Source organism: Rhinolophus sinicus, linkage group LG02, assembly GCF_036562045.2.
Source record: "Rhinolophus sinicus isolate RSC01 linkage group LG02, ASM3656204v1, whole genome shotgun sequence".
NCBI lineage: Eukaryota > Metazoa > Chordata > Mammalia > Chiroptera > Rhinolophidae > Rhinolophus > Rhinolophus sinicus.
Genome location: NC_133752.1, coordinates 106,051,694 through 106,071,444, shown reverse-complemented (window position 1 = coordinate 106,071,444; position 19,751 = coordinate 106,051,694). Strand labels below are relative to the sequence as shown.

Here is a 19,751-nt window from a genome sequence, read left to right as displayed (position 1 = left end):
CAAAATAAGACCTAACCAGAAAATAAGCCCTAGCATGATTTTTCAGGATGACATCCCCTGAACATAAGCCCTAATGCATCTTTTGGAGCAAACCTTAATATAAGATCCGGTCTTATTTTCCGGAAAGCACGATAGCTTAAGCTGCTGCATTTAAAGAGGAGAGGAAGCAGAGGCTTACATAGGAGACTGCCCACAGATGTCCTAAAGGAATGACCCAGTTCCTTTAAGGACACCTCAACACCCATCTACCTACCATTGAGTTTTCAATAAAATATGCTGACATATCACTGAGTGAGCCTAAACAACAAAGCTACCAACCGGCACCAAAAACTTCACATCTTCCTGGGGTCCTGCCCCAAAGCCGCCAACCTCGTGCCCCCCAAAGCCAGCATGACTGACCGCCTGGACCCGCCCAAAGCACTGGCCTCTCCAGGGTGACCCTTCAGCCTCCTGCACTCACAGACCCGACTAAATGCAGCCCGTCCCTCGGTCGTTAACAGTCTTCAACAACACAGGCCGGTCTTTACCCTCCCACAGCATAGAGCCCACTCTCTCCCTTTACAGATACTCACACTGAAAGAGCCCCTTTGCAATTATCTCCCAGCCATTGAAAACAACTGTTATCTACTACTCCCTACTGGGCAGGAAAGTAAGTACTTAGCATAACCTTGTTCACTCATATACCTAAAGTGCCAGTCTAATGAAAATAATAATAAATCAAGTTTTGTTTATGGTTGGAAGCCTTTAAGATTTAGCACAGTTTGGGGCCTTATAATGGATTTACCTGTCTGAGCCCATTCTCAGGATCCAGGCTAATGGCAGAGTTTCTAGAAACCCACTCTCAGTACTGCCTCCAAGGACTGAATGCTGGCCTGTGCAGCTTACTCTAACAAACCGAATGCTGGAACACTGTTCTAGGGCCTAGTGAGGAACGAAGACATGATTGCCAGAGTACGTCATACTGACTATAAATTGCCCACCGCTACCGTGATTAAAATGGAGGAGTGAAAACGGAGGCAGAGACCAGAAAGAAGAAGGAGAAGGAGAAGGGGAAGCAGGAGGAGGAGAAAGGAAAGCAGTTTCGCTTGTAATCAGGTGTTCTGGTTATTCTTGTTTGGGAAATTTACACTCCGGGAGCGTCCAATCTGACAGCTGTCCCTATAGTCCTCAGTTTGGTGAATTACATAAGCATTTGGCAACACTAGGCCAGATATCAGTTTATCTCTTCAAAAATCAAAAAGTAAGAAACACTCTAACATGTGCCATGAAAATCTACAGAAAGGATGCTTAGATTGAGTTTTTCTTTCCTTCAAGCCTGTTAATTCAGGTATTGTAGAATGACCCATTAAACAGAAAGACTTCCATATCAGTGAAAGAATGGTCCTTTTCTAACTCAAAATGTCTATGAATTACTTTGAAAATCTGTCATATGAGATCAAGTTTAAATTAATTGCTACTTTCTGAAAGGGCATGCTTTAAAAATCAAACAGTATCTGCTGCACAGAAAAAATGATGTTATTGAGAATCTAGTCTCCAATCCAAAACCTTAAGTGCCCTACAGTGTTCTTCTGGGACGTTCCGGAGCTGGCTGTGTGTGGCCAGCGGACAGCCAGCAGCATCTGACACCCAGCCTGCTCATGTCGCCATGCTTCCACGTGTGCCCCTGTCCAGCCTTTCCTCTCTGTGTCCCCCATGCTCCTCCACACAACGGCTTGTAGTTACAGCGTCGACAAGGCACAGCTTGGCCTCCCCAAGCATGGCAGTCTTCTCCCTTCCAAGGAGAGGGGTTCAAGGGCAGTGCAGCTTAAATAGAAGTCACTGCTGAGGCAGGGGAGGGAATCTGTGATCACAGAGCGGGTTTCTCCATTGTCCGGGGGGTCTGGAGATCTCTCCTGGGCTTGGGGGGTCCCTCCACTCCCCAGCCACGGTATATGAGTGGCCTTGCATTTCCATGGCTAATGTGAGTACACACTCCCATTATTCCATAACTTCTACACTGCACACACGGACACTACATGTGTCCATTTCAGGTCTGCTAGTTAATACAGTGAAAGTACACATATCTGTCGAGACGCTTCGTAGTTCTGAGAACACCACATTTTGGCATTTGCTAAGGAGACAAAGAAGAGAAACAAGTTCCCAGACAAATGGGGACGCAGCTATTTCATCTGATATTAGAACACGCCATCCCAGACAGGCAGGTCCTTCACTGGGTTTGCACAAGCTCAGAGGTATTGCAGTATGTAAAATCTTATCAGAGACAGGATCTCTTCCTAGCTTGGATGTCCCAATGCTGGGCTGGCTTCTCTCACCAAATAATTTGGAAGGGTGGGAGAAAGATAAAATTGTGTTTCATCCACTTAGTAGAGGGTTTTGTTTGTGTGTTTGTTTTTTATTTCAAAATACAAAATGAAGGACCATTATGGTTCTTCATTTTAAGAGGAACTTTATATCATTGACAAAGTTAAAAATATTTCAAATTGGAGGACCTCAACATCTGGAAGAAATGAATTGGGTGGGACAATATTGTCCATCTGTCCAAGGTGGGAAAGATGAAAATAAATTTCCATTCAAATTGACATGAGTTCCAGCTCATCTGGGGTTGGGGCAATGCCCCTTCCCCCATCTCTCAGAATTTTGTACTTTTTCATGAGTGAAGAATGTTGTTTGCAGCATGCCAGTTCACCCCTGATCTATCTGGGATGTATATGACGTGCTTACTAAAATGTCGTATGCTGGTAGAGTGGCAGGGCACAGGCAAGACACTGGCTCAAAAGATCCCTGGTGTCATGGACTGAATTCATATGTTGAAATCCTAACCCCAGGACCTCAGAATGTGACTGTATTTGGAAATAGGGTCTTTAAAGAGGTGATTAAGTTAAATGAGGTCATTGGGTTGGGCCCTAATCCAATCTGACTGGTGTCCTTTTCAGAAGCGATCAGGACACAGACACAGATGAGGAAGAATGGCATGGGAACATGAGGACGGCCCATCCACATGCCAAGGAGACGGGCCCGAGGAGAAGCCAACAATACCTTGATCGTGTACGTCCAGCCTCCAGGACTGTAAGAGAGTAAATATCTGTTGTTTGGCCTCCCGAGCCGACTGGCACACAGCGTGTGTGTGCCCACCAGGCCTCACTTATCCTACCAGCATGAGGGCCTTCATCATCCCGGGTCTGACAGTGGCAGGCAGTGGCCCACACACCTGGCACAGGTGTACTCATCCACCCTCCCAAGTCGCCGAAGTCCAACCTCCTCCACCTTCCTGCCAGAAAGTGCAGGGACGAGAGGCCCTAACACACCAGAGGTGGCCATGGGGCCCAGGGGCACAGAGGACACAAACACTGCCCTGCAAGTACACATCCCACCTCCAAAGCAGTGTTTCCTCGAAGCAGGTTGCCAATTTAAATATTGTGATCCGGGAAAGTTAGGGGCAAACTGATGGATCAGAAGATTGAACTTGATTGACAGAATAACATAGAAACTTCTTTTTTTAAAGAGACAAAAAAGCTTGGCAACTGAGATGCTAGTTATTTACCCTTATTCATAGAGTTTAACCATCATATCCTAACACTGGTGTGGGTTTCACTTTTGAAATCAAATATGTCCTTTTTCACAGCCAATCTTCCAGAGTGATCATCCAAAGATGAAAAGCTTAGTTTTTGTCTTTTTTCCCCTGCTCATCCGAACAACTCGTTTTTTCTTTTAGTGTTTGCTGAAATGCTATTTCCTCATTTTCTTTAAAACCAAAGGCTCAACAGTTTGAAATAAAAGTGGGAAAGAAACACATTGTTTATGGAGAAAGGAATCACATAAATTTCTCAGCAATGTCATTATGACCTCACTTTCAGAAGTCACACACCATCCCTTCTGCCACATTCTATTCATTAGACACAAGCCACTGAGTCTGTCCATTCTCAAGGGAAGGGAAAATCAGACAACAACTTTGAAGGGACAAGTGTCAAAGAATTTGTGTATATATTTCAAAACTGCCACATAGTAATTAGAATTATGGGCCCACATAACAGGTGAGTCGGATACACTCTCAAGCAATGCATTTATTTCTATTAGTATAAATATTTAAAGCATTTCTTTACGAAATAGAAGTCAATCAGCACAACCTCATTGGCTGACACTAATTGGTTGTGGATGTCCAGAAAATGCTGATGAGGTGCTACAGCTTTTTGTTTCCTACCGATGAATGGAGACAGAAATAGAATCTCTTGGCAATTGGGGGCATGTCTCAACATATGCAATCACTTCCTTCTATTGCAGAAAAGGAAGTGCCACTATGAGTTGCTCCAGAAAGATAAGCTGGGCAGAGGGCTTTGTGGGGAAAGGACGTGGGCGACAAGGGCTGGGATGACTGGTGAACAGAATCAACGTGGATGGGAGACCAGAGTGACCAACACCTCATGTGTCCTGGCTAATAGCTAAAAGAGGCTGCCATCCATCAATAATTAACACAGAGAGGCTGCTTCTGTTCTCATGCTGTTGCTCATTATCTTATGGCTGCTTTTTCCTTTATTGGTTGTCCCGTTAGGCTGTTTTCCATCCTGGGGGATTGTAGCAGTGAGCCAAACAGACAAACATCTCTGCCCTTATGATCTACTCTTAGCACATTAAACCGTGCAGCCTTATGTCATGGGAGCTCATAATCTGGTTTCCTGCATTTTAAGGTTAAAAATTAAGGCCTGAGTTATGTTTTGACTTCATAACAACCCCTAAATGTCAACAGAGTGAACAGTGTGCACATGACCCCCTTGAGGGTGGCATATGCAGCCTGACCAGAGATGACAAGACATCATCCCATCCCGTGGACATGTTCTGTTTCCCCAGTCTCATCTGGGACCTCCAGGAGACAAATTATTTTTCTTCCTCTGGGATTGCATAGGAAGTAAATGAGGAAAAACAACCTGCTAAAGATGGGCCATGGGGTTAGGCAAACCCAAGAGAATTGCAAAGATTTGGAGCTGAATCCCTATTCGAACCCTACTCGAATCTTGCCCTACCTGCAGACTTCTCTGTTATGTGGGCCCACAACTTTAATTACTATGTGGCAATTTTGAAATATATACACAAAATCTTTGACACTTGTCCCTTAAAAGTCGTCTAATTTTCCCTTCCCTTGCAAGTGGATCAGACTCAGTGGCTTATTTCTAATGAATAGAATGTGGCGCAAGGGATGGTGGGTGACTTCTGAAGTGAGATCATAATGACATTGCTACTTCCATGTTGTTTTCTCTGGGACAACTCACTCTGGGAAAGCCAGCTGCCATGTCACAAGAATGCTCAAGCAGCCTGTGGAGAGCTCCATGTGGGCAGGAACTGAGGCCTCTTGCCAACAACCAGCAACAATCTGCCCTCTGTTTGAATGAGCTACTGTGGAGACTGGCCCTCCATCCCCAGTCGAGCCTCCCAGTGGTGTAGCCCCCACTAGCATCTTGGCCACAACCTCTTGACAGATACCAACTAAGCTGAGCCCCAGAAACGGAGGGGAAAATAAATGTCTACTGTAACTTTAAACAACAGAGCTTTGAGGTACTTTCATGTAGCAATAGAGAACTATTGCAGGTTGTGGTAGTAGAAGTGGGGTGACACCAAGAAGTGGGAAGAAGTGAGAAAGAGCCTCAAAGATGCTGGCAGCTGACATCCTCTGGCCTTTGTGGAGGCTGCCGGGAAAGGCTTAACATGAAGTGAAGAAAATGCTGCTGAAAACAAGAGGAAAGGCACCCTTGCCACACAGTGGCAGAACATTTAGCAATATTGTCAATTGCAATAGTATGAAAAATAGAAAACACATACTTGACTAAGGAGTTTCCCGGCCAAGTTTCAGAGATGATACTGGGCTGCTTTTTACTACAAATAAGGAAACATGAGAAGAAAAGAGATCAGCTAAAGGAAAGATGGATAAACCAAAAGGAACGAGAACTTATGATTGAAAATCCCCAGCCTCTCAAGACGGGAAACAATGCTACAATAAAGAAATTATTGCCAGGCAAAGAAAAACTCCAGGGAAATGTCAGGAACGCACAACACAATGTTGAAGGCAAAGTATGATTTCAAAATTCTTTGTTCAGAAAGACCTAAGGTGAAGTTTCAAAGAATCACTTAGTCAAATCATACGGCTTTTCAGAACCTTAAGGATGTGGCTCCTCAGAAGTCCCAGCAGGAACTCAAGGTAAATGTGGGCTGATCTTAAATATATTTCTGGGTGCGGCCTTGGTTGCATGAAATACATCTTGATAAGATTCATGGAGACAAACAATTTTTCAAGAGAATTATAGTAGCAGACGAAACACCAACTTAGACTGAAAAGGGCAGAGGCTCTTCAAAAGGAAAGGAGGCTTTCAGACCCCAAATTCCTACAGGCAAAAAGCCACTGAGAAGACTGAGTGAGTGAGCTTGGCAGACTGACCACATATCATGGAAGGAGATGATTCAGGGCCAAACCAGGAGCCAAGAGGGCAGAGTCGGAAGCCACGGAGAATTTCTCATACACCTTGAGTGACCTCCAACACGTGTCCAGGGATTTCAGAGTCTCTGTGCCTAGTGGTGCCCATGTCCCTCCGTGTACCGGGGTTGTATGGTAGCTGCCACACCACTATACACTGGGTTGTGTGCTTTGTTCAGCTCAGGGTTCTTCAGGCCGAGAGGCACTGAGTCCAAATAACAGCACCAGTGAGATGGGAAGGGAATGACTCAAATGTGTTTTCTATGTGAGAGGGTTGATGTTTTTCCTAAGCAAGGTAAGAAATGGATCTAGATTTTAAACAAATTTCATTAAATAGCAAATCTTTAATTTGGTTTTTAGAGTGTTTTATTAAAAGACATGTATGATATGCAACGTGCTGTGGAGTGAATTATGTTCTCCCAAAAATGCATATGTTGAAACTCTAGCCTCCAATATGACCATCTGAACTAAGGAAGGAATTAAGGTTAAATGAGGTCATACGGGTGGGGCCCTGATCCTATAGGATTAGTGTCCTTATAAGAAACACCAGAGCGCCTGGCATCATTCGTTCACACTCTCTGCAATTTGAGGACACAGTGAGAAGGTGGCCATCTACAAGTCAGGAAGAGAGCCTTCCTCAGCAACTGAACTGGCCAGAACCTGATCTTAAACTTTTAGCTTCCAGCGCTATGAGAAAATACACTTCTGTTTAAGCCACCCAGTCTGTGATATTCTTTTACAGTAGCCCCAGCAGACTATACACATGGTATCATTAATCTAAAACCCTGGGATCCTTGGGGATAAAAGCATTGATGATCTTGGCCTGATCACACCTCTTTTATTAGTTTGGAGGCCATTGTTCCTAAACTGCACGACTTTGGCAGCCTCCAGATTCTACCTGGGGACACTGAAACGAAGGTTGATTTACTGCAGAGTTATAAAGTTAAGGCATTAACTACAATGTGCTAGGATGTTTCAGTGAAACAAGGAAGTATAAGCTCCTTGTTTATACACATATGATGAAAATGTTCAAATGTATTTATTAAATAAGACAGATGAAATGCAAGCAAGAAAATAATGGAATCTGAAACGAAACAAAAAGATGTGTATCAAAAATAAAATAGTTGTTCCGACATTGAGTAGAAAATCTAAACAGCAGTTTTTCAGATCATAACAAAATAGTGGTTCATTAGGGTAAGAAATAAATATCAAACAGAAGCCATGAAAAGGTTTTTGAATTACTTGATAATACAGGTACAAATAGTATAAAGCGATGCATCATATGAACCTACTGAAAAAAACTTAAATTCTTGCTGATTTGACACAAAATTCTGGTATTGACTAAGTTACCACGACACACATACTATGCCACTAGATATGGGACATTTTTGAAATACTGGTTAATGAGTCTCATCAATCAATTCCATTAATCATGAGTAAAATAAAGCTAAAAATATCTTGAAATGCACTGCCATCTTATTGTTTCATAGGAAAGAAAGGCTACAGGTTTTCACCAATTTTACAACACCCCATAAATTTATATGCCATCACCATTACAAACTGTAAAGATGAAAGATATTTTTCTAAACCATTAATTTAAAAAAATTTATTAACCAGCTAGACAAAAAAATTCTAAATATTCTATTCATTCTATTAAAACTAATATAACAAATCTTTGCACCTGAAAAGCCGCTAATTGAGTATGGTGCCAAACTTTTTTTAAGTGTTTCAGAGTTATATTAGGCAGTTAATTAAAAGCAAATTATTTTAAATTTCTGCATTTTGTAATATTTGAATGCTTTTATAAAAACTGCAATTTGCTTGATACTTCTTCTCCTTCTAATTAAAAATTCACTTTATAATTAATTTTCTACTTGTTATTTTTTAACTTTTAAAGATGGTCCCCTACAAGGCATGTTTTAGGTCCTACAAAACAGAAGTCATCATGCTAGGTCAACACTTGTGAGCAGTCAGTATATCACTTTCAAGAGTCTTTAAAGACTAAAGGAATAAGAGGGGGAAATGGAATGATTTTTAATTTTTCTCTTTTTTTTCACCTTGCTCTTTTATGGCTTAAAGATGTAATTATTGGTCTCCCAAATAGGTAACATTCTGTTAACTCTATTAAAAAAAAGAAAAAGAGAGAGAGAGAGAGAGAGAGAGAGAAAGAAAAAGACAAAATTATTAAGGTATATGTCCCTTTAAATATGAAGAGAAAAAGATGATGATTTATTAATTTCAAAGTTAATATGCATTTCAAAAAGGAAGAGCTGCCAAAATGAGAGAAAATACTTCCTTAAGGTTGGGGCTATGGATGACAGCTCGATGAGGGAAGAGAGTGTGATACGGAAGCTTTCCTGGGTCCCCTTACGGTAAAGCCTCATTTTTCAAACCATTCTAACCTTGAGAAAGCTGGACTGCCAGTTTCTGTCCAAACCCAAAGGGACACAAGTGGAAGAACATACCAGGACATTGGGCACACTTGCATGTGTAGGTCCATTTTAAATCTCCAATTCATGTATCTAGATGAAATGCTTTTTATGCATCTTTCTGTGGAATTTAGCTAAATGGTTGATTCCCACGGCAGGGTTTCTAATAGTAATTAAACCCTCCCATACTGCGAGTGTGACACAAATCTCTGCTTGATCCAGGCCAACAAATGGATTTGCACATTAAATAATGAAATAAGATACTTTAAAATTGAATATCATACTTTGTTAACATCATGGTTGGAACTCATCAACAAGAAACTAATGCACGTTTATCTAGAAAGATTTTTTTTTTTAAAAGTGTAAGTAATTCTCTTGCATGGGTTTGCTAATCTACCAATGTGCTAGGAACAACGGAAACTTTAATAAATGCCTTAACTATGGAAGAAGCATTTAGGAAAAAATACCAACTGCAGTTAAAACACAAGAAGAGGAAGAAGAAGGTGAGGAGCAGAAAAGGAGTGGAGGATGGGAGACAGAGCGATGACGACTCCGTAACAGGACAGAAGAAATGGAAACAAATATGAGTTCCGTAAAGTCATATAAGCAAATGATACACCAAGAACCACTGGTAGAGACACACAGAGGTTGCCCGTGGGCGGATGACATGCTCTCTTTCCAAGTCATGTGGTTTCTGAAATTTATTTTCAAAGAAAAAGTAACTGATCCATCAACTGATGGATTACATTATTTTATAACAGATCGCTGATATTTTTCATATAATTTAGAAAACGTTACAAATAGTTCAGTGAAACTCTATGACATTCCAAGTTTTCTCAGGGCCTACATCAATTTTTAAAAATGCTATGAATAGATTTAATGCTATGCATATCTCATTCTGTCAGTTCAGTAATAATACCCAGGGATACCTAAACTAATAGAAAAAAATATTCCCATCTACTTCATTAGGATATGAATTTCTAATGAAATATTTGCTGAATATAAAATCATGTAATATGTTTATGTTATTTTAATCAATCTTGTACAAATGTTAATATATTGATAGTTCAGTATAGAAAAATGTAATATTTAGAGCTGTGTGGGCAAAATTAAAATAATTTATTTATATGTTTTCTTCACAGGAGGAGTTATGAAACAATCAATCAAAATGTTCGAGAAAAGGTAAAAAATAAGATAAAATTCTGTGGAAGAATGAAACCGGAATACAAGTTCAAAGAGAGAAAGCAACAATGTCCAATTTCCTGGAGTTGAATTGCTCTTTCGTGTATTTTTTTTTAATAGGTGATGGTCAGTACCAAATTACTTTGTTATTAAGAGTCCACTAACCACATTTAAAAAGGCAATTTCATAGCTTTATTTTTACCGTCCACATTACAATATACTGAAATTTGCATCACTTGCAACTATGTAAACTTATGAGGAAAAGTTTTAAATGTCAGTTTAATAATGGTTGAGAGGGCGCAGATTGCAAAATAGCAGGTAAAACAGTGCAAAATATCTGAAGATCACGTTCATGAAGCCTCACCCTTTCTGAAGCAAAATTATCAGAAAATTGACTTTTCTTTTTCACTCCTTCAAATAGCTTTGTCATTTTTCTCAAGATAGTGATCAATGATACTTTATGTTCCTATGATGGAGTATGAATTATTGTGTTGAATTAACTAATAATTTCATCATAATTTCCAATGATTTTCTTTCTTAAAGCTATATCTCTGGTAAGGTCTATTTTGTTTCGATTTTTAAATCCCACTCAGTAAATTTTTTACCTTTAATAACATGGTTTATACACGTTGTAACAGAAACATGCAGCATTTTAATAGAAACACATGTGCACACACGTTTAAAGAATGTTAACTTTTAGGAGCTTAGAAATTTATTAGGAGTTCTTATTGTCTGAAACAATTAGTTTCATTAGACATACAAAAGAACATAAATTACAGTAGATAGTTGAAATGTATAGTATATGGCACAGAGATATAACCATCTGGGCACATATGGAGAGGAGCAAAATATAGCTTTAACTGATATGTTCTGGTCTGAACAGATGTTCTCAAACCCACACGGAGGATCTGAATCTCTGAAAATAACACACCATTTCCAGGCGCAGCATTACAGTTACCAGCAACAAACTGCTAGCGTCCAAACTGGTAAAAGCAGAAAGACAGACATCTCAGAAGTGTTTTTCTAAGGGGAGTGGGTCATAGCACACCATTTAGGACTTTGTCTTATGGTGGTAAGTGCCCAATCAATATGTATAAATGCAGCTATGCTCACAATTAGGTTAGAAACAAATGTCCAAATCCAGGAAGTGAGGCAAAAGTACGGGTGTGTGTGTGTGTGTGTGTGTGTGTCTGTGCGCTAGCAGTTACAAAACAAAGACATGTAAGCCATGCTGAACTTCTCCCAATCAGTAACTCTCACCATTCCTCTCTCAGCTGAAACCTAGGAATAACATTTGCTCTTCAGACACATTTCCTCCTGGTCTGGCTCATGAATTGCTAAGTGATCCCTCCATTTAGATGTCATCATCCTGCCTGACCCAGCTCCCTCCTGTTTCAGTGTGACTGACACCCAGCATCTTGTCTGCAACTGCAGCTCCAAATTATTTAAAAGCAACAACTGGAGTGGAATCAATAAGACTGGGACGAGTGAAGGATGAGGAGGGGGGACAATTGCAAATAGAGATTTACATTTGTTTAACATAAGGCAGGGCCTGTTTGCTCTCTATGTCTTCTGTTCCCTGCCACAGGAATGACATAAAGAAAAGAACAAATTGCTCTCCTGAGTGATCCTATGTAGGCTGGGGGTGGCTGGCAAGTGGACCAGAGGCAGTCCTGGGGGCAGGGCTGCACCTGCTCAAGGCACAGGGCTCTGGCATGGAACATTAGAATCCACATTTTTAAAAGAAAAACAAAGCTTGGGAATCTACAGAAAAGAAAGTACTGGTTCAAAGTTTTTGAGTTGAAGGGGTTTTAGAGCTTATTAAGTCCACTCACTTCACTCATACGGAGGCTCAGAAATTTTAAATGATGTGAGCACAGTTTGGCCAGGCTGTGGTTCTCCGTGGAGCAACATTTCCCGGCATTCTCTGATGTCCCTGTGTGTGTGTTGGAGGGGAGGTTCCAATAAAGTTGGGGAGATGGAGATGAAACTCTACAGTCTCAAAGAGCATGCCTAAGAGAACATTGTCAAATGGTTTAAAAGGTACCGTTTTCTCAAAACCTAGGACAAGTCATTGAAGACACAATGAGTAAAAGGGGGGTGATATGGAAAAGTAGGGAGACATGCTGATACCACTGGAGGCCCAGCCAACACGTGTGTGTGTTTTTCCAGTGAACAAAGTGCTGAGCAAAGGGGCCCAGCCTTGACATGGGGGGACGAGAGGCAAGGGAGGGCTGCAGGGCTGAACCCCTTTAAAGCAGATCAGTAGGTTTCCCTGAGCGTGTTTAGCTCAGGCTCCTGAACATTTAGGAATATGATTCCCTAACACTGGGCATCGGAGCCAGCAGGCAGTTCTCTAGCCTCCCCCATCCCTGTTTTAGTAAAGACACCAGTTTCCTGTAGGAAGTCACATGTTTAGCAGTTTACCTGAAGCCTCCCAGGGACAACGTGGCAGTGACCTGGCACAGGTGGTGGCGCTCAGCACCGTGGCGGCCCTCCTGGAAGCCCCTCAGACACATGAGCAGCCTCCTGGACCAAGGAGTCCAGCTCTGCTGCATGTGACTCTCCAACAACTACACTGATGGGGACAAAATAGCGATTTCACCTGGAGTACGCAAGGAAATGGCAAAAAGTAGGTATTTCTCTTCATGCAGAAGTTAGAGGAAGCCAAAGACATTACATACGAATTTCAGACTTATTCTCACCTGACATATTAAAATGTGGTGCTTTAAAATGTGGGGTGAAAAATAAAAGACAAAATCAAATATCAAGGTAAGGTTCACTCTAGGAAATACATACCGAAATCATTTACAAACTTTTTGGAAGAGATGAACAGTTGACACAGGGAAGTCTGCCTTCACATTATCGCTAAACTAGCAATTGCTGCAAGTGGTGTCCTTTTTAAAATAACTAAGAATAGTTTACTTTCAGTGATTTCAGGTACTTTTGCTATATATACCGGGGGTGCCAATATTCTTATTTCTCCCATATTTCTCCCAGAATGCTGTCTGCAGTTGCCTACTCAGATTAAATCAGAGATATTCCCCTCAAATTAGGAAGTGCACGTCATTCATTTCCAATAGATGCATAAAATCAGATGGTTAAACTGCAAAGCTTATGTTTTGTTAACTCCCCTTTTCCACTGGCCATAACTACAACTGAGGCAGAGAGGCGCACAGTCAAAAGGTAAATGGCATAGAGGAAATAACCATGCAGCTCATTGCTGGGCATTAAAGTTTGGCATGACCGCTCCTTGTACCTGACGTCATTTGCTTGGAAATGGAGAGGGGGCTATTCTGTGACTAGAATATATTACAAATAACTTTATCTTTATAGCTTTGAATCACACACTGCTTCTTGCCAGAGCGAGGTCGACTTAAGGCTCTGAAAATGTTTGCTCTGGGCTGTTTACTTCCCTTTACAGAAGCAATATCTGCATTGCACCCTGCGTTTACAGAATGAGGGAAAGAATGGAAATAATGGTTTGCATGGTCCTGGGACACACCTTCAGTGCGGCATTTCATTGTCTGGCCAGGTGTCTGGTGCAGAACAGAGACAGACTTGGAGATGCAAGTTTAAACAAACAACTGGTTATCTGAAACTCGGAGGTCTGCACACTTCAGTTTGGACTTTCCCATAAACCGGCAGCAGGCTTTCCTACAGCATGCGGATGGGAGTCTGTTCTGGGGCCATAAATCCCAAGATTTCCCCAGCTGCATTCCTACCCTTCTCATAACACCACAAAGCCAGCTCCCTCGCGTCAGAGAGCAGCAGATACAGCTCCTGTGCCAGACACGGGCCCCACGGGTGTCTGTTAGCCTCGCCAAGATATGTGAGATGTCCCTGGTTCTGAGCACACCCTCCACAGTCAGTACTGATGGACGAGCTTCTCAGGCTGGAAGCGGCTCAGACCCGCCACTCCAAATGTGCAGAATTGGCATTCTGATGACTGAGAGCTGAAGGCAGATGCAGGAAGGGCTCTCTGACGTCCTCTTTCTACCTAACAGCAGGTCACCACGTAGCCCCTGAGAATGGTGCCCCCTCCCACCCCCGGGCAGGAGGAGCAGACCATCCCTGCCAGAATGGACCTGCAGACATGCCTACGGGAATAATCCCAGCCTCCATTCGACCCCCACAGTCCTAGGCCCTGCCCCACAGTTACTGCCCTTAACTCGAGCCACTTGGTCTCGTCACAGCCCCACAGTTAGTCCTTCTTAGTGTAACAGGGAGATACACTTCTGGGCCTATGGCTTCTTCAGGGTTCCTTCCCCTCTGAAGACTCCCGTGTGCACATTAAAATAGTAGATACATGTGTATGCTTTTCTTCCGCTAATCTGTCAATGTCAGTGTAATTTTCAGGCCAGCCACGGACCTAAGACGGTAAAAGGATGGGTTTCCTCTCCTAGAAGCTCATGTTGCGAACACATGGCTGTGAGCAAAAGCTCCCTCAGAAGACTGCTTCTTCCTGCACATTCCTCAGGCACAACTGTTTCTAACAGGCGGCTACTTCCAGGCTCGGTGGGATGGGGCCTTTCCTGTGGAAGCCCTATCCTTTGACGTCTAAATTACCACCTGATTTTCAGTGTAGAGATAGTGTACAATATGAATTACTCAACACCCATGTGTCTAACTCAGCAGGTATCTAACTCCCTTCATAGGAAACGAAGTCTGAGGCCTCAGGAACTGTGTCCTAACATGGATAATGCCTAGTTCACACTTCCTCTGCAGTTCATGTTTGAAAAGAACTGTTCTATACATTCCATCATTCCATCATGTCACAACCTTGTGAGCTTCCAAGAGAAAGTCTCTCCAAGGTCACCCAGAAAGCAAGCAGCAAGTCCTGACACAGCCACCATATGGCATCCGTTGGGATAGGGCCAAGAGATTTAGTTTATCAGGCATCAGGGATGAGAACTGGCACTGGTCTGAGAGATCTTCACAGCAGTGAGAAGCGCCCATGCTTTGTCCCACGAACCACGATAGTCACCACTCCTTTGTGTATGGCACACCTTGGAAACAACCCTCCTGATCCTGCCAGCTCTACAACCTTAGAGAACAACATGGGAGCCCCTTTCCGGACAAAGGGAAACAACAAGTGCTCGCCAAGCCCCACGGCCACTGCCTACAGGCTGCCTTATGGGAACACCACGTCACTGATGACATTACTCAGAAATCACAGGTACAGGGGGAAATACGTCTGATTTTCATTTTCCCCTCAAAAATATCTCATTACCCAACTTAAATTCACTTCTTCTGTGGGTACTTTTGCTATATATACCGGGGGTGCCAAAAACATGTATATACAAGTGGACACTTTGGTCAACGTTGCTCAGGAAGTAGTCCACCGTAATCAGAAGTGTCTGGACGCTGATGGTAACCACTTTGAGCACCTCTCGTAATTGCAGAAGTCAATTGTGACTTGTATTCATCTATTGTTATCGGTATATATTGAGTGCTATAATTTTAATACAGTTTTCCTTTCTTAAAATGTGTATACATTTTTTGGCACCCTCTATATGTGTCTACACAAACACACACACACACACACACACACACACACACACACACAAACACGAATTCTGTCAATTAAGTTCCCGAACTCGTTGCAACAATGTTGCTAATCTTTTTTGATATTAAAGGGATTATTCATTATGCATTTGTACCAACTGGACAAATGGTTAACCAAGTTTACTATTTGGAAGTGCTGAAAAGGCTGCATGAAAAAGTTAGACCACCTGAACTTTTTGCCAACAATTCATGGCTCTTGCATCACGACAATGCACCAGCTCACACAGCACTGTCTGTGAGGGAGTTTTTAGCCAGTAAACAAATAACTGTATTGAAACACCCTCCTTACTCACCTGATCTGGCTGCCAATGACTTCTTTCTTTACCCAGAGATAAAGCAAATTTTGAAAGAAAGACATTTTGATGACATTCAGGACACCAACGATAATATGGCGACAGCTCTGACGGCCATTTCAGAAAGAGTTCCAGAATTGCTTTGAAGGGTGGACTAAGTGCTGGCATCAGTGTATACTTTGAAGGTGACCATAGTGATATTCTGCAATGAGGTATGTAGCACTTTTTCTAGGATGAGCTCACGAACTTGTCAGACCTCATATATATCAATCAAATAATTATAATATAATGATAATTAATTTAAATATAATTAATATGTTAATATTATAATTGATTATATGTGTAATTATTATATAACATATAATACAATATATATTATGTATTATTGTATATAGCATATACAATGTTATGCTATATTATATAATTATAGATATTATATTTTTATGATTATATCATAATACATGTGCAATATTATATATTATAACATAACATATGTGACATAATATGATATATATTATATAATAATTTGTAATCTATTATCATTGGCATCACATATTATAAGATATAGCATACGTCCACTAGAACATAAACTACGCATTATGCTTATATAGTATAATTTGTATGCCTATTATGCTATAGTTACAGTGTATGTAATTATACACTATCATAATATAATGTATTATGGGTGTATTACTTCACAAGAACATCCCTAGGAAGCTGTTGGTCTCCAGTTCTTCCCCTGGGAGCCCATCTTCTCCTTGCTGGGGTTATCGTGGCTTTCTGCTATTTTGGGCCCTTCCCCACACTCACAGATGCACTGCCACACCATGTCCCGTCCAGTCGCTCAGGTCCCCGAGTCTGATGGCCTTACAGTCAGCCTCACGGGGGCTCTTGGCTTGTCGCAGAGCAAGTTTGACTTAATGTTAAAAATCGGGCTGCGTTTGTTAAAATCATCACCAGCTGACCTCTTTTCCGCAATGTCCTCAAGTCTCCACTCTTCTTGCCTCAGTCCACATTAGAACCCCCTTCAGCCAATCAATCTGGAAAGACTGTCAAGTTGGCTGCCAGCTTAATGAATCAAGTCCTAATAACCATGAAAAGCTAAACATTCAAAAAAAAAATTTATTTTCAGTAATCAATATCCAAATGATACCGACCGGTTTGTCTCATGGCTCGGAAGGCTCTGAATGTCCGAGTACAATGAATAGATGTGAAGTGGAAGCTGAATGATAGCCTGACTCGGTGGGAAAAGCTGGCCATACCTCTCTGAACACGTATTTCTGTGTTTGTCATTTTTACTGCCCAGCCTAGGCTGCTGCATCAAGGGAGCCAGGTGAGACTATTTCCCACAGATGACAAACTCCAGGGCAATACCGCCCCTCCCCCACCTCAGGATTTTGCTCCTCAAAAGGGTTTTACCTGTAATAAAACATTCAGGTAAGACTTTTCTCCCCCAAAAGCAATAGAGACTCTTACCTAAAACATCTAAGCTTATAATTCAAACTTCTTATTCTTCTTATAGATGTGTCAAAAAAAAAAACTTTCCCATTGATACTGAGCTAATTTGAGCCATAGGGCCAACCATGAAAAAGTGCTTCTCTCAACCTTTGTACTGAGGCCGGGCAGGCTGAGGAGAGGTGCCCAGGCGAGCTCTGTGGGCAGGCCAACAGACTCTCAGAGGAAGACAATGCTACAAATAACAACTAGAGTTTCCCTCTTCGTTCAACCTCCCCAACAGGCTGTTAAATTTCCATCCAGGTGACTGACATACCTGCAAAAATTGTTCTATTTCTCAGGCTCCTGGGAAGTCCCGGCTAAGAAATCAGAATGTCCGCTGCAGGTGAAATGAAGCATCCGACCAGGAGTAGAGTGTCCTCCTAGGAAGCCCAATATCCTGTCTGCGCCCCCATCTCACCCAAGACCATGGACGAGTCCTGGGCTGCGGAGGTGGGGTGTGCCGGCCGCCAGTGGCAGGGCCAGCCTCATACCCTGTGATCTAATGATTGTGTTTCTCTCCCTGAGTGAGCCAGTGGCTACTGCTCCCTGATTCCTGAATCTTCTCTCTTCCTTACCAGGTGTATCTTGATGCCTTCAGGTATCAGTTCTCGACTTCCTGCATGCTGCCCTGCTCCCAGCAGAAACAGCACCCTGACAACCTCACACACCCTTATCACGTAGGAGAACGGAGAAGCACAGCTTCTGCATGCCTCCTTTCTTGGGGGGCTTTGCAGACTGTACCCCTTGATAGAAAAGTGGCCAGGGCCATGTGGGAGAGGCCACTACAGCTTCCTGATGTGACCACAACAACCCCAGGAATGACTGAGGGGGCTGCCTCAGAATAGGGATTCTGACCTAGAACTCATATTGCCCACGGGCTGTAGATTTGGCCTGTATGTGTGCTATCAGGGGCCTGAGCTTACAGAATGTCAGCACAGGTGATGCAGGAGTGGTCAGCTGAGTAGAGGGGTGTAATTTAAAAAAAGAGGGCAAAGAACTATGTGACCAAATTCTGGACGCGGCTCGTTTTAAGAACGTGGGCAATGTTCACGCAGCGCCTATTTCCTGAGGGCCCATTAGGACCAAGGCTGTGAGCAGGAGCTGCAGAAAATGAAGGGCAAGGCAGAGACACTGTTTTCAACGAGCCTACAGTCAGTGGGGGTGAGGCAGGGGTTGAGCAAAAGAAATGCACAAATGACAACGTGAAGACGTATTGGAAGATGCATGCGCATGAAGAGCATGTTAGAGAAATTGAAGAAAAAAAAGCACTGACATTCTTTCTTAAAACACAGGCGCATGTGGCTGTTCGACACTCCAGATATTGGTACCTAAGTCTACTAATTATTTAACAATCTGATTAGGTCATATAGTGTTAATGGCTACCTGTGTGACTTGATCTTGGACAGGTCCTTTGCATTCTCTGGTGTTTCTTGCCTCCTTTGAATAAAGATGGTAAAAGTGACGAGCTCTAAGTTCCCTGACAGCAGCATGATTCTAAGACTCTATGGAACTCTGCGTGCTGATAATAATGGAAATCAGAGTGACCATCCCTGGTGTAACTAAGACACAATTGGGAAGCAGGTAATGGGAGGGCGATCGTAGGCTCCTGCACGGCCCACTCTCTGAAATGGATGTCGAGTTTGGATTCGCACACTGAATGCCACACATGGTTTTCCTGAACCCCACTGCCTGTAAGTGGCGTTCAGTTCATTGCATAAAATGCTGGCTCACTGGTGCCAAAGATGTCATTCAGAATAAAAATCTCCTTTTAAGTCAGATCTACTCAAATTCATAAAATGAGTTTCCTGAGACTTTCCTTTTAAAATGGAACATGGGAAATTAAGAGCCCATCCTGCTTATTTCAATTATTAGGGATTTTATTTTGTTTGTTGGAGATAGTACATACATATTCACTTGGCATCTGTAAGTGTTTGTACTTTGATCTAATCATGACCATTTTGGAATATCAAGGTGTCACAGGATTCTATCTGAAAAACTAACTCTGGGGAGAAAGAAATATCTTTTACTCCTCTGAGAATCAAATTCACTTGAGGCTTTGGGGAAGATTTAATTTTTAATAATGAAAAGTATAATTGTTATTTTTAATAGTAATAAATGAGTTAGGATGCAAGTTTGCCAGAAGTGTTAGTATAAAACAGGAGACTCAGAAATTCTCTCTGTGACAAATGGCACCAAACCATTTCATGGCCTCCCAAGATTTCTGTGCACTTTCGTAAGTAGAGCCATTTTGATAGAAAAGCTGGAAAGGTCCAGCCTGATTTGCCCATGAAAACAGGAGTTTATTCATAATTGTCAAAACCTGGA

General features: G+C 42.1%; 1 long non-coding RNA gene across 1 annotated transcript; it reads left to right on the top strand.

Moving 5' to 3' along the window:
* The first annotated feature begins 11,255 nt into the window (after nt 1–11,255).
* Nucleotides 11,256–19,161, top strand: LOC141570041 (uncharacterized). Its single transcript, XR_012493792.1, has 5 exons — nt 11,256–15,247; nt 15,966–16,141; nt 17,236–17,366; nt 17,726–17,876; nt 18,005–19,161. It is a non-coding gene; the product is annotated as an uncharacterized LOC141570041 (long non-coding RNA).
* The last annotated feature ends 590 nt before the right edge of the window (nt 19,162–19,751 follow it).